Source organism: Canis lupus, chromosome 36 (assembly GCF_048164855.1).
Source record: "Canis lupus baileyi chromosome 36, mCanLup2.hap1, whole genome shotgun sequence".
Lineage (NCBI taxonomy): Eukaryota > Metazoa > Chordata > Mammalia > Carnivora > Canidae > Canis > Canis lupus.
Genome location: NC_132873.1, coordinates 3,338,876 through 3,356,281, shown reverse-complemented (window position 1 = coordinate 3,356,281; position 17,406 = coordinate 3,338,876). Strand labels below are relative to the sequence as shown.

At 43.8% G+C, this 17,406-nt stretch overlaps 1 long non-coding RNA gene across 1 annotated transcript; it reads right to left on the bottom strand.

The window, feature by feature from the left end:
- Positions 1-748: 748 nt before the first annotated feature.
- On the bottom strand, positions 749-15,044 carry LOC140625584 (uncharacterized). Its single transcript, XR_012024930.1, has 3 exons — positions 14,647-15,044; positions 8,673-8,847; positions 749-1,941 (listed from the first exon to the last, which is right to left on the bottom strand). It is a non-coding gene; the product is annotated as an uncharacterized lncRNA (long non-coding RNA).
- Between the last annotated feature and the right edge of the window lie 2,362 nt (positions 15,045-17,406).

The window sequence follows — 17,406 nt, the reverse complement described above, 5'->3', positions numbered from 1 at the left end:
TCTGTGGCTTTTTGCTAGCCCTGGTATGGATTATTTAAAATAAAACCTTTTTTAAAAATTAAGTATTTAGCAGATTTCTTTAATAGCAGTTCTACTAAAATGAAACAGGGAGAAACTGCTCTGCTTGTCATTTTCCATAGCTGATATTAGATTGGCATTTAAAATTAATGATGTAGGGGATCCCTGGGTGGCACAGCGGTTTAGCGCCTGCCTTTGGCCCAGGGCGCGATCCTGGAGACCCGGGATCGAATTCCATGTCGGGCTCCCGGTGCACGGAGCCTGCTTCTTCCTCCCCCTGTGTCTCTGCCTCTCTCTCACTGTGTGTCTATCATAAATAAATTTAAAAAAAATTTTTTTTAATTAAAAAAATAAAAAAAAATTTAATGATGTAAATACGAATTCAGACACAAAAGAGAACATATATAATTCCACTGATAGAAATTTCAAGAACACACTGAACTACCTGAGAGCAATAAAAAGATGGTGGCTACTTCCTGGGGAAGGAGAGGTATATTAATCAGGAAAGGGCATAAGGAACCTTCTGGATTGCTGAGCATGATAGTCAATGTGAATGGCGATTACAAAGGTACAAACATTTACCAGCTGAGATTAAAACAGTTTCACATTTTATTGTACATATGTTACACCTCAATTTAAAAAAAAAAAGAAAGAAAGAAAACGGTTGTTTCTTTTATTGATTTCTAGGTTTACTTTTTTTTTTTTTTTTTTTTTTTTTTAGGGAGGAGAGGGGTAGAGCAAGAGAGGAAGAGAGAGAATCATAAGCAGGCTCCATGCCCAGCACAGAGCTTGATGCAGGGCTCGATCTCACAACCCTGAGAACGTGACCGGAGCCAAAACTGAGAGTAGCATGCTAATGGAACTGAGCCATTTGGGCTCCCCTTAGGTTTGCTGATTTTAATTTCCAGCTAAGATGTATATAGAGCTTTACGTGTGAGAATGGCGACAAGTCAGTGAAGTATAGACACAGAAAGATAGAAGAGAAGCATAAGGATGCACTCAGGGTTGCTTGCATACTAATGTCAATTACCCTGCAAAAGAAGTAATACACAATAATCAGATCTTCTATATGCTAAAATATGCAATCATCTAGTTTGGGAGATTTTTAAAATCAGATTTTACATCTGCTTGTGCCCTGGGACATTGAGACAGTGACCGATGTCAGTCAATCTCATGCGCGACGAATACGGGCAAATGGCAGTTTTTCTGGTTCATTTATTTTGTCTAAATTGTGTTAAGTACTTAAATAATTAGTATAAATATGCTCAAAGCCAAACAAAAGTAAAAATATCGCAAAAGAGAAAATGTGTTTGCCTTTATTCTTACACCAGCGGTGTACTGCATGCAATTTAGTGTGATTGACCATCGTAATTGCTTGTTCTGGAATGAGCCAGAACCACACTCCCATTCGTCCGCCACCACAAATACTAAGCAGTCACTGGCACGGCTCTTGTGGTATATTTGTGGGGTTATATCATGTCACTTCTACTAGAATTGTAATCATTAATTGCTTAAGAGCTCGTTCAGTTTAAAATATTTTCCATCAAAATTCAGTCTCAAATAAGTACTCGGAATAAAATGAAAAGTAGTGAGGGGTTTTTAAAGTGTGGTATTTAAAAAGGCAGCCTTTCACTGTTTCATACTGCTTATTTCAGTGCAACTCGTACACTGGATTGTTTTCCATTTATGAACACAAATTATTTCTCGATCCCATATCATTTTATTCATGTTGGTTTACAGTACTTCAAATAATTTTTTTTTTTAAGACGTTAAGACAGAAAGACCTCACAGTCTTTGGCAGCTAATCCAGAAGCTTCCTTAAAACAAATCTGCAGGGGATAGATTCCAGGAGGAAATTGCTTTCAAGCAATAATTTTCTTTCTCATGATGTTTCAACAATGTAGAGTCGACCAATTTTTCAGGCTATACGAAGAGCAAAAGAGGACAACATTTTAGGTACATTTCACTCTCTACATCCAAATCTTTAAATATTTCTTAAAAGCATTTCTTTTAACACCAAGTATTAAACTGTTACCCTCTGATATAGGAAAAGAAATAATTGAGAAAAGCTAGTTTTCCATTCCCTTGGCGATAGATCTACCAGCATTCAGAAACTGTTTATATAAATGGTATATTTGCTTTTTCAGGCTTTATTTACAGATTTTGCCAGATGAGCACTGTACCCGTGAACTATAATTATGGATTTCCAGCTGTTACCAGAAATCTTGGTATGCACAGCCTTGGAGGCTAAAGCATGTTGAAGAATCAGCTACTGGTAAGCCTAAAATAATATCAACTATTAAAAATCGGTGAACCCACTGAGAAACGGCTGCTGATGCATGAAGACCATGGAATTACAGGGTGAATGTGCTCGTAAGAAGTCCTCCTGTTTTTTTCTCCACTTTGGGCTTGAGTCAACTATACTTAAATGACCCTAAATAAAGGAGACATTCTGTATTTTAAAGACTAACCATTACAGTAATTCAACAACCCCCTCTAGGAACATATTATGATGTTTTACCACCCTTCTTTTCAGAATATTTTTCCTTATTTGTAATCAAAAGCCCTCTGGTTGCAGTTGAAACTTGAGCTAGGTCTAGTTGAGTGAACGATTTTTTAACTTTTTGAGGAAATGGAATATTTTCTGGCCTTGTTTTTCATGGCTTGGAACCTCAGCCTCTAAACAGAGAAACCATTAGAGGGACAGAAGGCAAGCCCTGGTCCTTCCACCTACCCTCTCCACCACTGCCATGCTCCCTCCCTGCAACACACCAACAAGCATGCTTACTTTCATCCTTGGTCTTTTTCTGGGCACGCTTATATGGCTCCCCATACATAATAGAATGATAACTCCCCAATTTCTGGTTTAGGAAATAAAAACTAGTGAAAGATGAACTAGAATTGTTGATAATGTTGTCTCTGACCTTCTAAGTGATGATCAGCTGGTGAAGTGTCAGTGTCCGGAGCCAAGTCAAGAGACCAACAGTAAGGACAGAGGCCCAAGGAACAGTGGGGCAGAGTCAAATCCCCCAAAGTGGCCTGCGAGGAGAAAGACACAGGCCACCGCCAGGGTGAATTTAGACCTGTTGCCTCAATACTATCCCTTAGATATGATCTCCTGCTTCAGGTCAAGATTAATGCTTAAACCAAAGGAAAGGGTAAGCTGGTTGGTATGAATGCCATCACTCACATATGAAAGGGGAGGGAGGGCCAGGATGGAAAACAAGCCAGACCTAAAGGAACTGTCTCCATTCACAGTAACAAAACCATTAAATAACCAATGGGATTGCTGTACAAATGATGACAACTCAATGGAGCTCATAATATTCAATAGAATATTATGCAGTCACTCAAAATCATGACCTTGAGTATACAGCAGCATGAAAACATACTATGCTATTAAGTGTATTTATTTGCTAGCGCTTCCATAACCTAGCACAGACTGGGGGTGGTGGTGGTGTTGAACAGTAGAAATATATTTTCTCATAGTTCTGGAAGCTAGATGTTCAAGATCAAGGCCTCAGCAAGTTTGGAGTCTCCTGAGGTCTCTCTCTGATGGCGGCTGATTGCCTTCTTCCTGTGTCATGACGTGGTCACCTTTCCATGCACATGCATCCCTGGTGTCTTTGTATTTTCAAATTCCCTCTTCTTGGAAGGATACCAGCCAAATTGGATTAAAGCCACCCTAATAGCCTCATTTTAAATTAATTACCTCTTTAAAGGGCTTATCTCTAAATATAGTCACATTCTGAGGTGCCAAGTGTTAGGTCTTCACCATGAAAATTTTGAGGAGACACAACTCAATTCATAACATGAACAAAAATAAACAGAAAAATAAAAAGGAGTTTATTAAAAACACGTGGAAATGATGTAGCCTTAAGCATCTACCAGGTATAAAGCTTCTTGCACATTAGCTTCTTAATATTTCTTAACACCACCCACCACTCAAAAAGAAGAAAACGAAGACTCAAAGAATTTAAATGATTTCCCAAAGGTCCATCAGTTATTAGAAGTAGGAACTAGAATTTAAAGCCAGGAATAGAGCAGCCCAGGTGGCTCAGCGGTTTAGAGCCGCCTTCAGCCCAGGGCCTGATCCTGGAGACCTGGGATCAAGTCCCACACGGGGCTCCCTGCATGGAGCCTGCTTCTCCCTCTGCCTGTGTCTCTGCCTCTCTCTCTCTCTCTCTGTGTCTCAAATAAATAAATAAATAAATAAATAAAACCAGGCATGTGTAATTTGAAAAGTCATATTCTTTCCATGATGCTAGATTGACATGTTGATGGACTCATGATAAGATGGAGTTATCTGATCTTTAAACATCGACATCATTATACTTATTTTACAATAACAAAAGAAAGAAATAAACAGATATGGTTGAAATTTAAATATATGCCAAGACACCGTTAGGTGTCATGGGGGTCACAGTGGAGGGATAAAAAGGATAAAACACAATCTTTGTTCTTAAGGAGAAACTAAATTTGCACATGCAAATGCATTAACAGTTATGACAACCACAGACGAGTTCTGAGAACATATAAGTTAATTTGCTTATTCATATTATACTTACAACTAAATTTTTGTAACGCCATCCAAAATTTCTCTATATTATGTATCAGTATGTATGCGCTCATTAATTCAATTATATCTCTTTTTGAATCTATAATATTTCAGACATGGTATTTAGCCATGTATAAGACATATATGGTTGCTTGTGGCTCCCAAATTAGAGAGTGTTTTCAGAACTGTAGTCCTGAGACTACATAATGCTTAGAAATTACCTACAGTGCTTGCTTAAAAACACAGATATCTGGGCCTTATTCCAGACCTATTGAATTTGATTATCTGAAGGCTGGGCTTGGGTATGTCGATTTTTAAGAGCTTGCCACCTAAAGCTTGTGATCTCCTAGCCTATGGGGAGATTCGATAAATAGCATGGGCTCTGTAATGGTTTTCTACTGCCATGTGACAAATTACCACTCCCCCCAAATTTGCAGCATAAAATAGCAAATATTTTCTGGGGGTCAGGGATCTGGACACAGCTTATTGGGGTGCTTCTGTCTCTAGGTCATTCGTAAAGCTGCCAGGTTGTTGTCTCACCCACAGGCTTAGCAGCAAAAGGACCTGCTTGCTTCAGTGTATTCACATGGTTTTGGGAAGATTCAGTGCCACGTGAGTTGTGGGACTGAGGACCTTAGTTCCTTCCTGGCTGTTGGTCAGAGCCCTGAGGTTTTTTTTGCCATAAAGTAGTTCAGAGCATGGCACTGTGAGCAAGTATGAGAAAGCAAGCAAGATACAAATCAGAGTCTCTGTGTAACCTAACATTATTGGGAATGTAGTTCTAACCACTTGGTCACATTAGATCCATTGGAAGCAAATCACCAGGTTACACTTAAGCAGCAAGAGCTCATCAAGGGCAAGAATACCAGAATGTGGGGAGATCGAGAACCTTCTTGGAGAGTGCCCACCAACAAGTCCCCTACTTGGATTGGGAGGGTCGGTAAACAGCGTCTTAGCTCAGCCCCGGAGGATGAGTAGCTGGACAAAGTGGAAGAAGAGGAGAGACAAAGGAAACTCCAAAGAAGGAAGAAAGCACTAGGAAAGCCCAGAGTTCAGGGCATTCAGGGAACCCCATTTGCCTTTCAGAGTTCTCAGTTGTGTTCAAAGCAGATCGTGTGTGCTTATTTCTGGGGACTGGAGAATAAAATCTCTTTTCTCTGCAAGATCAAGATCTAGAGGAGATTTTTCTTAATACATAATGTTTCCAAAGCTACCAAATTCTTTCGTGAAACCAAAATCTGCTCAGTTTGATTATTGATAAAAAAATTCAAACATGAAAATATTAAAAATGCATTTGTGGAAACAAGCTGGGTTGTTTTCTTTTTAGTCTGCCTTTGTTGTGACAGACACCCTTCACTCACAGTGAGTCTCGCTTTCTTTCCCCCATTTCAGCTTTAATTCTTCATCATGCAAACACGGCCCAGGTGTAGGCCACAAACTTAAAAAAAAACAACAAACACAAATTACTGGGCATTTAGAATCAATGCTGCTAACTACAAATCTTTGTTGCTAACGTTTCTCTCTATAGAAGTGTAAAGACTTCTTGCTTTTCCTTTATCCTAATCTGAGCAGCAGTGTGGATTGGAATAAATTCATTTGGATTTTTTAGTCTGTATCATGTAACCCAAATTCAAAGTGAGGAATTGTGGTGTCCTTGAAAAGTCTCTGACCTCAGCATCTGGGAGACCAGGATTTTGCTGGTCTTGGTTCAGTCACTAACTTGATGAGTAAGCATGGGTAATTCAATTAACTTTGCAAGGCCTGTTTTCCAATCTGGTAAAAACAGAGATTATGTGAGAACAGTGGTTCTCAAAGCTTGGTGCCTGGACCAGTGTGTTAACATCACCTAGGAACTTTCTAGAAATGCAAAATTTGGGATCCTATTCAGGACCTATTGGATCAGAAACCTTAAGGGTGGAGGATACAGGACTCACTATTTTAACAAACAATCCCAGTTCATTCTGATACATGCTTAAATCTGAGAACCACTGAGCGAAGTAATCTCAGGTCTTTTCCAATCAAAAATCTATAGGATTCAGAAACTTCTAAGGGATAGCAAAAATTAATAGAAATGGTAAAGTTTTCCAATAAAAATAAATAAATGAAGTTCAGGGTGCCTGAGTGGCTCAGTCAGTCAGCATCTGCCTTCAGCTCAGGTCATGATCCCAGGGTCTTGGGATCAAGCCCCACATAGGGCTCCCTGTTCATCAGGGAGCTTGCTTCTCCCTCTCCCTCTCCTTCTGCTCTTCCCCCCTACTCATGCTTTCTCTCTCCAATAAATAGATAAATAAATAATAAATAAATAAATAAATAAATAAATAAATAAATAAATAAAGTTCCTTTGGGGCTGCCCAAATAAAATAGAAGCTATCACAGAATGTCTCATTTTAAAATCATGAGGCGAGATCTGTGCAGATTCCTGTACTTACAACCGTATCCTGTATAGACAAGTACAGCCATTTCTAGGGAGATTCAGCACTTCATCCCAAAGTCACAAAGCAAATGAATGGACAAATCAGAACTCATATTCAGGAATTCTGATTTCTAGTTGATTATTCTTTTCTCTCTGCAAGCTATTACTACTCCTATTTCAATATACTTGGGTATGGTTACAGCATGTTGGTCACATGTGTCCCCTTGGAAGCAGAAGCCAACTCTCTTTATAAGTATTTTGACTCTAAGATCAGTGGTCATTTAAAGGACAGGTCCAAAGAGGATGAAATCCTGCCATTTGCAATGACGTGGATGAAAGAGAGGGTGTTATGCTAAGTGAGATATAAGTCAGAAAAAGACACATACCATATGATTTCACTCATATGTGGAATCTAAGAAACAAAACAGATGAACATAGGGGAAGGGAAGGAAAAGTAAGATAAAAACTAAGAGGGAGACAAACCATAAGAGACTTTTAATTCTAGGAAACAAACTGAAGGTCGCTGGAGGGGTTGGGGGATGAGGGGATGGGATAACTGGGTTATGGGCATGAAAGAGGGCACTTGATACAATGAGCACTGGGTGTTGTATACAGCTGATGAGTCACTAAATTCTACCCCTGAAACTAATAATACACTATATGTTAACTAAATTGAATTTAAATACAAAATTTTAAAAATACTATGAATTTCATCTTTTTTCTTGCAAGGCTATTTATGATCAAACCATTAAAAGTTAATTTGTGGATAAAATAAATTTTAAAATAATAAAGGACAGATCAATATAGAACACAAATACAAGGAGTATCTCAGGAAAAGGAGATCTATATGAGTTCCTATCAATTATTTTCTTTGACTCTCCTGGGCATGGTAATTTCATTTTGGCTAGATGCCCACAACTAAAGTTTCCTAAAGTTTTCATTCAAATTTTCATCTATAAAATTGATAGTGCCATTAAGGTAAGAAGACACAGGCATCAAGTGTTCAGTAATTACTATTAGATCTTTGATGGTACTTGAAAAACATCTTCCTCTTGAAAGATATAACAGGTAGTAAAGGCTAATGGTCTAATTTGCTTCTAACTTTTATCAATGAACAGTGATAATATTATTAGAAGTGTAATAAACAGAAATCTATTTTGCAAGGCTGAGGAAATCTCAGGCCAAAATAGATTTTCTAACCTCTTCCATAAATTGAAAAGGATATTAATTAGATGCTCATGGCCACTTGTCCTCATTTGAGATCCTATAACCTTTGTCATAAGGCTCAAGCTGTTAACCTCAGTGCCCTGCCAAATCCCTGCCTTAGTAATTCAATTCTCTCTACCTAAATCTCCTTATAATTTAAAGTAAGTAAATGATTCTCCACTTCCTCTTCTAAATTAATTTTATAGCCTTGTCATTCATTCTATTACGTCATTCCTTCTCTCTCTCTTTCTCTTTCTATCTCTCTCTCTAAGAGTTAATGATTGCTGCCCTGTACCAGCTCCCTTAATCTGAAATTAGAAAAAAAAATGTATAAACAGAAATGAGTATGGTCTAATGTAGCCCTGGCTATATGAAATCCTACAACAGCTTCCATAGGAGAGAAACACTTGACAGTTAATGTCATCAGTTTATGTTAAAACTTTCCTTTAAAATCACTTCCAGCGACCCATTTCTTACCTTTTTTTCTATTTTGAAATGTGCCTGTTTGTTCTCATCTGAGTCTTCTTGTCTCTCTCCTCCTAGCCCACTGCTTAGAAATCTATTTAGGAACCTGCTGGAGTGCATCCTAAGAAGATACTGCTGGTCTTGGGGTTACTATGCCACCAAAGGAGATGAGCCCCTGCATCATTATCTGGAAAGAAGGACAGAGGCAGTGTGGGTTGCAAATCAGTTTACTGGGTTCTGGTCGTGGCTCTTGGTTCTCTCAATAACTGGCGTAGGGCCTGGCCTAAAGCATTTAAATGCCCTGGGCTCTGAATTCTTTGTAAAGAGAAAACGATGGCAACAATTCCTTTTAGCCCTGACATCCCATTAATTTTATCCATTTAGCCCACAAGCAGTATTGGAGTCCAGAAGCTTCTTCAGGAGACTTCATGGGCTTCACTGAAGAAAGGAGGGCTTATAAAACAATGTCGCTGTCAGAGTCCAAGACCCCCATCTCGATCTGAAACATCACAACTTCCCTTACATCGCTACCTCGGTCTTTATTTTATACACAGAAATTCCAGGTTAAGATTTATTTGGAAGGAGCCAGGGAGAGTTCTGATAATAACAATTCTTCTTGAAAATCTTGTGCTATGGAGTAGAATAAAATGGAGTTGATGAGAATAGTATATTTTAATACAGCATAGGAATCATTCCTACCCTGATTGTTCTGATGCAAAGTCTTCCTTATGTTTACCATAGAAATGTTTAAAACTGCCATAAAATCTAGATCAGGGGTTGGCAAATCTTTTCCGTAAAGGGTCAGATAGTAAACATTTTCAGCTCTGCAGGTGTACGGCCTCATCCTTTGTTATGGCCAGTTGTTGCAGGAAAGCAGTGTAGACAACATCTAAACGGATGGGTGTGGCAGGAAGGACTTGATCCGGTTTGCTGACCTCTGATAGAGATGAAAGACTTCACCTTTTAAAACGTCAAGGTATGTTTTCTTGTCAGAGAAAACTACTTAGAGCTGTAATGAAGACTTTAGAATTTTTAAAAATTGACTATAGAAAAGATTATTATAATTGTTTATTTTTTCTTAAAAGCTAATAAGTAACTAAAAACAATTATTTTATCTCTATGTTCATTCTTTCACTTTCTGTAAAACACTTTATTTTTTTTTTAAGACTCCGGAGTGGAGTAGAATAATGTTGATTGTTATATGTATGCATATATTTTAATTTATGGCGGTTTCACCTTTCAATAATGACTTGCCATTAAGTATCTCATTAAAATAATGTATCAGAAGATCCAACTCTGCAAGCATTGGCTGCCATGGCATTACAGCTTATAAATAATTTGATTATGTTTAACATGTTATTTAGTGATATTTTATTTTCTGTATTTTCATTAATCTCTAGGAAGACCTATGGCCTCCTGTGGTATAAAAATGTTTTAACTTCTGAGAAGACCCAAAGACTACATTTGTATTTGCCATTGAATATCTTATTTTTGTTGATCCATTTTTTTAGCAACTAGTTCAAGGTTTCTCAACATATTTATTTTTCAGTCTATTTTCTATATTTATTCTATATTTATATTTCAGTCTATGCAGGGCTCATGATCCTACAGGAGTTAGCATCAAAAGGACCTGTCCAAATGATACAACTTCTTGACAGAACACTTACTTAAAATACACAGTATATGGGGCCCCGGCGGGGGGGGGGGCTCAGCGGTTGAGGATCTGCCTTTGGCTCAGGGCGTGATCCCAGGGTCCTTGGACTCCCTGCAAGGAACTTACTTTTCCCTCTGCCTGTATCTCTGCTTCTCTCAGTATCTCAAATAAATAAATAAATAAATAAGTAAAATCTCTAAAAATATATATATGTACTATAGAGCACATGGTAGATACTCAATAAACATGCATTGATTGAATGAAAGACACATTTTCCAAAAGCATTATAAACTCAAGCAGAACACAGCCAAAGCAAAGACCTGATAATTTCAACTCAAAATCATGTAGTATTATTAAGTTTATATTATTCAGCTTAAGATACAAGGTATATAAGAAATAAGACAATGACTAAAGATATAAGTAAACCAAACGTCAACATGGTAACAATTTCAAGACCCCAGTCCACTGATTCTCTGAAATTCGAGGGCACATTTGTTTTTTTTGTTTTTGGGGGGTTTTTTTACTAATAAATTTATTTTTTATTGGTGTTCAATTTGCCAACATACAGAATAACACCCAGTGCTCATCCCGTCAAGTGCCCCCCTAAGTGCCCGCCACCCAGTCACCCCCACCCCCCGCCCTCCTCCCCTTCCACCACCCCTGGTTCATTTCCCAGAGTTAGGAGTCTCTCATGTTCTGTCTCCCTTTCTGATATTTCCCACCCATTTCTTCTCCCTTCCCTTCTATTCCCTTTCACTATTATTTATATTCCCCAAATGAATGAGACCATATAATGTTTGTCCTTCTCCAATTGACTTATTTCACTCAGCATAATACGTCGAGGGCGCATTTGAATTGCATTTAAGTGCAAACCTATAAAGGCACCTAATTTCACTTCTCAGCTGAAACCTGAAAGGAAGAACTTTGTGACTGCCCATGCGTTGACCTGGAAGTACAACTCCATCTCACGTGTGAAGACACTACTTATTCTGGAATCGAACCAGAGTTCAAATTTTTACCCTCTCTTTTGATGGGCTATATTTACAAGACTGAAGTAAACCATCTACAAAGTGACGGGCACCAACTCCAACAGAGCCTGTACCTGCTGGCCCGTCGTCCCCTCCAGGAACAGGTCTCTAACCCCTTACCCTCCAATCCGGGCTGGCCTTGTGACTTGCCTTCAATCAATACAATGAGGCCTGGTAGCTTCTGCTTTGACTCTCTGTGGCCTCTGAGCCACCGTGTAAAGCCGCACCGTGACCTCCCCAGAGAGACCATGTAGAGAAAGAGGGGTCCTTCCTTTCCTTCCAGCTGTCCCCACCAGAGCCCCAGTGGGGTGATCTTGAACTTCCCAGCTGCACATGTGCTCCCAGCTGAATGCAGCCAAGCCTTTGACCCCAGCTAATGACATGAGTTGCAGCAGAGCTGCCCCAGGGAGTCCAGTCAAGATAGAGAATTGTGGAGAACAACAAAAAATAAATCGTTAAGTTGCGACACATGGTCTGTTACCCTAGGAGAGACAACAGAAAAGAAACCCTGCCCTAACTCAACTCTGCAGCTTCCATTTTGGTGGCTGTTTCTATATTATTCCTAGAACAATCCATTGTATTACCTCCAGTGCATTTTTTGGAGCATCATCTAGTTGTGTGCCTCGTGACTGATTTCACACACACACACACACACACACTCACACGTGTAATGTTTAGAATTGGCCAGGAGCCCTGTGTATGCTCCAACGTTGCTTTTACTCTATTTGCTCTCTTCCAAGTGTCAGGATAGTGTCAAAGTTAACTTCTCTTTTGATTATTTCCAAATTATTCTACAGCATGTGCCAGTGAGCTCTGCTATTGCTCCAACAAATCTATCCCCCCCAGCAATTAGCGCTCGCGCCTATTCGCCAGAAAAACAAAACAAAAAACAGAGCTGTGCTGCCTGTGCGTATGTGTGCTCACACTCGGTGTAAACGTGTGTGTGCTTTTGAACCTTCCCTCCGCTATAATTAAACTTGCCCGTGCCTGTTGTAATCTTGTGAGCTGGAAGGCTTAAAATAAAATTTCGCTGGCTCCATCCCCAGAATGTCTAAACTTTTCCCAGCTCCGAGAATGACTCTGACACCCTCCGTGCACATCTGTCCCCCACACTCTCACGGTCTGCCGCCCCCCAACGCCCCACCGCTAATCCCTTAGGTTGCTTTTTGCCAAAGATGTTCTGCTGTTTGAGAGAAACACTAATCTCCCAGAATCTCGAAGTATCAGCTTACCTGTGAACGCCCAGAAACTGTCTCCATCCTTAGCCTCATCCCCTTTCATGTGTTCTTGGTCTTGAGCACAGGCATTGCTCTCTGTCTGCGAACGAGGCCCACGTTGTGCTGCGGGTGCGCGGGACTGACCTGAAGGCGCCCCGGTCCCTCTGCGCCCCGAGGAGCAGGGCGGACCCTCGGAATCGCTCAGGGACCCACGCGGGGTGGGGGGTGGGGGGGACACGGCAGGCCACCCGCGGCCCGGAAACGCGTGTGAGCTCCGGGAGGCCTCCTTCGGCGACTAGCCCGCAGGCCTGCGGCCCAAGGAAATAGGGGTCCCCGGGGAAGAGAGGAAAGAAAGGCACGGGGGGGGGGATACCCCGGGGTGGGGGAGCTCCTCCCGGATCAGCGGTCGCTACCGGAGGGGCCAAGCACACCAGGGGCCGCGGGGCCGTCTGCTCCCGAGGAAGATGCTCGGGGCCAACGGGGAGCTCGTTGCGGCTGTGCTAGTCCCGGACCGAGCGGGGCGCACGCGGCCGCGGGGCGCACGGGGTCCAGTGGAGCACATGGGGCCAAATGGGGCGCACGGGGCTGCGGGGCGCACGGGGCTAAGTGGGGCGCAAGGGGTCGAGTGGGGCGCACGCGGCCCAGCGGGGCTCACGGGGCCGCGGGGCGCACGGGGCCAAACGGGGCGCACCGGGCCGAGCGGGGCGCACGGAGCCTCGGGGCGCACGGGGCCCAGCGGGGCGCACAGGGCCCAGCGGGGCGCACGGGGCCAAATGGGGCGCACCGGGCCGAGTGGGGCGCACGGGGTCGAGTGGGGCGCACGGGGCCGCGGGGCGCACGGGGTCAAATGGGACACACAGGGCTGCGGGGCGCACGGGGCCAAATGGGGCGCACGGGGTCGAGTGGGGCGCACCGGGCCGAGCGGGGCGCACGGAGCCTCGGCGCGCACGGGGCCAAATGGGGCGCACGGGGTCCAGCGGGGCGCACGGGGCCGCGCCCCTCCTCGGGCTTCCCACCGCAACTGCAACCACATGGAGCCTCGTCTTTTGCTGAAATAACTTTTTTTTTTTTTTAATTCCCTAAATTTAAGCCACTGCGATGCGGAGACGGAGGTACCAGGAGGGGTCCGGCTTCTGACCCCCGCCCCGTCGCCGCGGTGCCCGTAGCTCCCCCACACTCGGCCGGAAGCCCGAGGCTGCCCGGGGAGGGTCGCTTCGCGTCCCGGCAACCGCGGGGGCCCCAGCAGGGCGCCCGGCTCGGGGGTCTGCCGAGGGCTGCTGGCACCGGCGCCCTCCGGGGTCTCCAGGCCGCCGGGCTCGCGGGGCAGAGAGGGCGCCCTGGCGGGGAAGTGAGAGCCGGGCCGTGCTGGTGGCGCCCACGCGGGGAGGCGTCTCGCGGCCTGACCCCCGCTGGGTCCCGCGGCCGCCCGTTTGGGAAGGGGGGTGGGGGTCGGTGCGGGAAGTGACCGCGGCCGCCAAGCGTCTGGCCCAGCGAGGACAGCCTGCGGGGAGTGGAGGCCCCGCCCCATATGGATCCTGTGGCTTCATCCACGAGAGACGAGAGACACCGAGAGCCGGGCCGGGACGCAGGCCCCACGCAGCGAGCCCGCGCGGGACTCGATCCCAGGACCCGGTCACGCCCCGGGCGGGAGGCGGCCTCCACGGCCGAGCCCCGGGCGCCGCGGAGCAGAACCCGCGTGGAGATGATGACAGGACCGGGGTTGGGGGGGGGGGGGGACTGAGGGACCGATGAGAACAGGTGAAAGCGAACCCAGAAAGCGGACGGGGCAGTAGCTGAGGGGCAAAGGATAAAAGCCGGACTAGCTGCCAACAGGCCCAGGGGCCTTGACGCAGAGGAGCCCAGGGAGGCCGCGGCCGGGACCCCAAAACTCCGCCGAGACCCCGTGGCGGATCCCCCGCTGGTCCCTAAGTCAGGCAGGTGCAGGCGGGGTCGCCGGGGCCACGTCCCAAGCAGGAGGGACGCGTTTCCGGACGCCTCTGGGCCCTGGAAGCACTGCGGCCTGGACACCCTATCAGAGCAAAATCCCAGTACCGGAGACGAGTTAAATTACAAATGACATTAATTACCTTAATTTGTTCCATCCTCAAAAAGGTGAACTGGCGAGACTGGGGGAAGGGCAGGGGAAACCTTCCCAAATCACAGGCTCCGAAAGCGAGGTTTCGCGTCAAACAATTTGCTACAAATTATATAACATGGAAATTAAACACATAGCATCTTAGTGGATTTAATGAGGTGAGCAACAACTGCAAAGACTTCTAATGAAAAGTGAAAATAATTGAAAAAAGGCATTTCTTGTGAAGGCAGGCTCCAGTAATGAGAAGCAAGGCTGCTTTGAAGCTTTCAAACAATTCATTCCGATGACCTAAAAGGATCCCTTTTGCTTGAGGAAGTCATTTTTTACTTGTCCTCCTAAAATTCCTGGTGTGACCTTGCTGATAAAAGTGTGCTAGCTTTCCAAAGAAAGTCTCCCTTATTTAGCATCTTAGAACAAAGGTTACAGAAATCTTCCGTAAAATTTGCATAATCGTCCACCAAATAACTTGGAACGTTAAAGCCTTCTCTTCATTTAAGTGTTGGATCAAACTGCTCTTTAAAGATGATCCCCCGCCCCCGCCCCCGCAACTCCTTCTTTTCTTTAGGAGAAGCTGAGTTTGTAAAGAGTTTTATAAAACCCCATGAACTAAACTAGTCAAACTATTTCAGGGTGTCAGACCCAATGCTTGCCCGTATGCCCATAATCTATTCTCTAGAATCGCGTAAGATTACAGACAAATTGGGACCTTTTTTGATAGACTGTTTGTTTTTATGCTGCCTGAGCCCCATTTTTCTGAAGAGCTGAATAATTCTCCCTGTGATAACTTTTGCCCTTTGACCCCAGTTAACTGTGCACACCCCAATTTGCCCAGTGGAAAATTTTACAAGGGTCCTCCACCAGAATTAATAATCGTGAGCCAGCCTTAATTTGAAATTGCAAAGTCCCCTGCTGCAATAAACACCCCCAAGATCTCTTCCAGAAGCATTTAATAACCTGTTTAATCGTGCTGGCAGACCCAGGGACTGTGAGTTTGAAGTCTGGCCATTCCCCCCTGTTACCAACCCCTTCCTCCTCGATAACTGGTATACAAACAAGCACACGCACACAAATATCTGGACATAAATGGATTTGGGGCATATCTGTTTCATGGGCAATTTCTTTCTTTATCCTCTAATTATTACTGTCAACATCTCCCCCGTCTTCCCCTTCTTTCTCCTTCCCTACAGAAAAAAATGATCTGAACACCCTCACCCCCGGCCTGTCCCACAGAGGTGTCTCCTTCCAACCTCGCCAGCCCGCTCAGCATCCCACTTACAGGGCGCTGCTCCTTTTTCCATCACTACAGGTCCACAGAGAGCAACAACCTAAAAATGCGGGGAAGAATAAGATTCTATCCCCCACACCACTGCCACACGACCCTGAAGGGGAAGGGAGCCCCCTCGATCGGGAAAGAGGCCACGGGATCTGAAAGCCAAGTGGGATCAGATATATTGGAGAAAGTTTTCCCAGGTCAGGTTCCCCAAAGGGCCATCATTCATCCCACGGTGAGCAAAGAAAGCACACGTGCGCCCACCGGGGGCCTGCTAAAGGATCTAGGGTTACACAGAAACGTCTCCTTGTACTTTTTTGTGCTTCTCCGGGGAATACATTTTTATTCAGCAGCCTTTTCTTATTACACACAAATCCAAGAACTTATCGATATATTAATTGCCGGCTGTGATGTGCCTAGAAGTAGTGAGGACTTTTTTTTTTCTTTTCTTTTTCATTTCAGGCTTACGTGCCGAATACCTTAACTTGTTTTTATTACCTTTAATTAGCTTAATAATCTTCACATTTCCTTGTTGAATAACTGCGAACCTAATGTGTTGCCATAATGCATTTTTAAATTACTGCTTTAAAAAATTCAGTGCTGATTTCCAGTTTCCGCTCAGTGTATTAATTATCTATAAATATGTGTGAGATTTCCTTCAGCAGATTTTCACAATCTCCTTATTATCCCTATATAGATACTTTAAAGTGCTACAATAATTCAAAGTTCAACGTCCCTGTAATTTACTCAGCCTTATAATTGATATTTATAAGCTCAGCAAACCTGGAAGGGAAAAGAAATATTAGCCAGCCCAACTCAAGTTCAGAGACCTTTCATTTGGATGTAAGTGTCGAGATCTTGTTTTCAGAGACGAACAGGCCCGCCCTCCTTTGTGCTCAGATATTCACCTCTCGGGACACAGTTTCTCCTTTTGAACGAGAGATGATTTCCCCCGAGCTCACTCATTCCTGTAACAAGCTTGAGTTGAAAAGAAAAGTGAACGAACCCGCTTGTGAGCTGTATGCTGGGGATGGACAATTGTTGGACCCGTGAGAGCATAAATAGGGTAGAATGAAAATAGGAGACCTAAGTTCTAGCCCTGCCCCTGGCCGGCTAAACAGTGGAGCACTTGCTGCCCAGTTACTGTCGCAGAAGCTTGATTTTTCTCATCTACACAATGGGACTAAAGCCCAGCACCCTTGTGAGGACCAAGATGCTAATGACATGAGGCTTTGAATGCAGCAAAATGCTGTTAATCATGACCCATGTGACAAATCTGTGACGGTCTGTGGGGAGGACCTAAGCGATGGTTCTCAACATATACCCTCCGGTTCAGGAGCATCAGCTCCATCTGCCTGGTGGCCAGGTCCTCCAGGTCATTATGCATACTAGTTAGAAAGCCAGGGCTGGTACCAGAACCAGGATCTGTGAGCTATCAAAAAGTAATTTTGGGTTTGAGTTTCCATTGAGAGTCATAAAGGG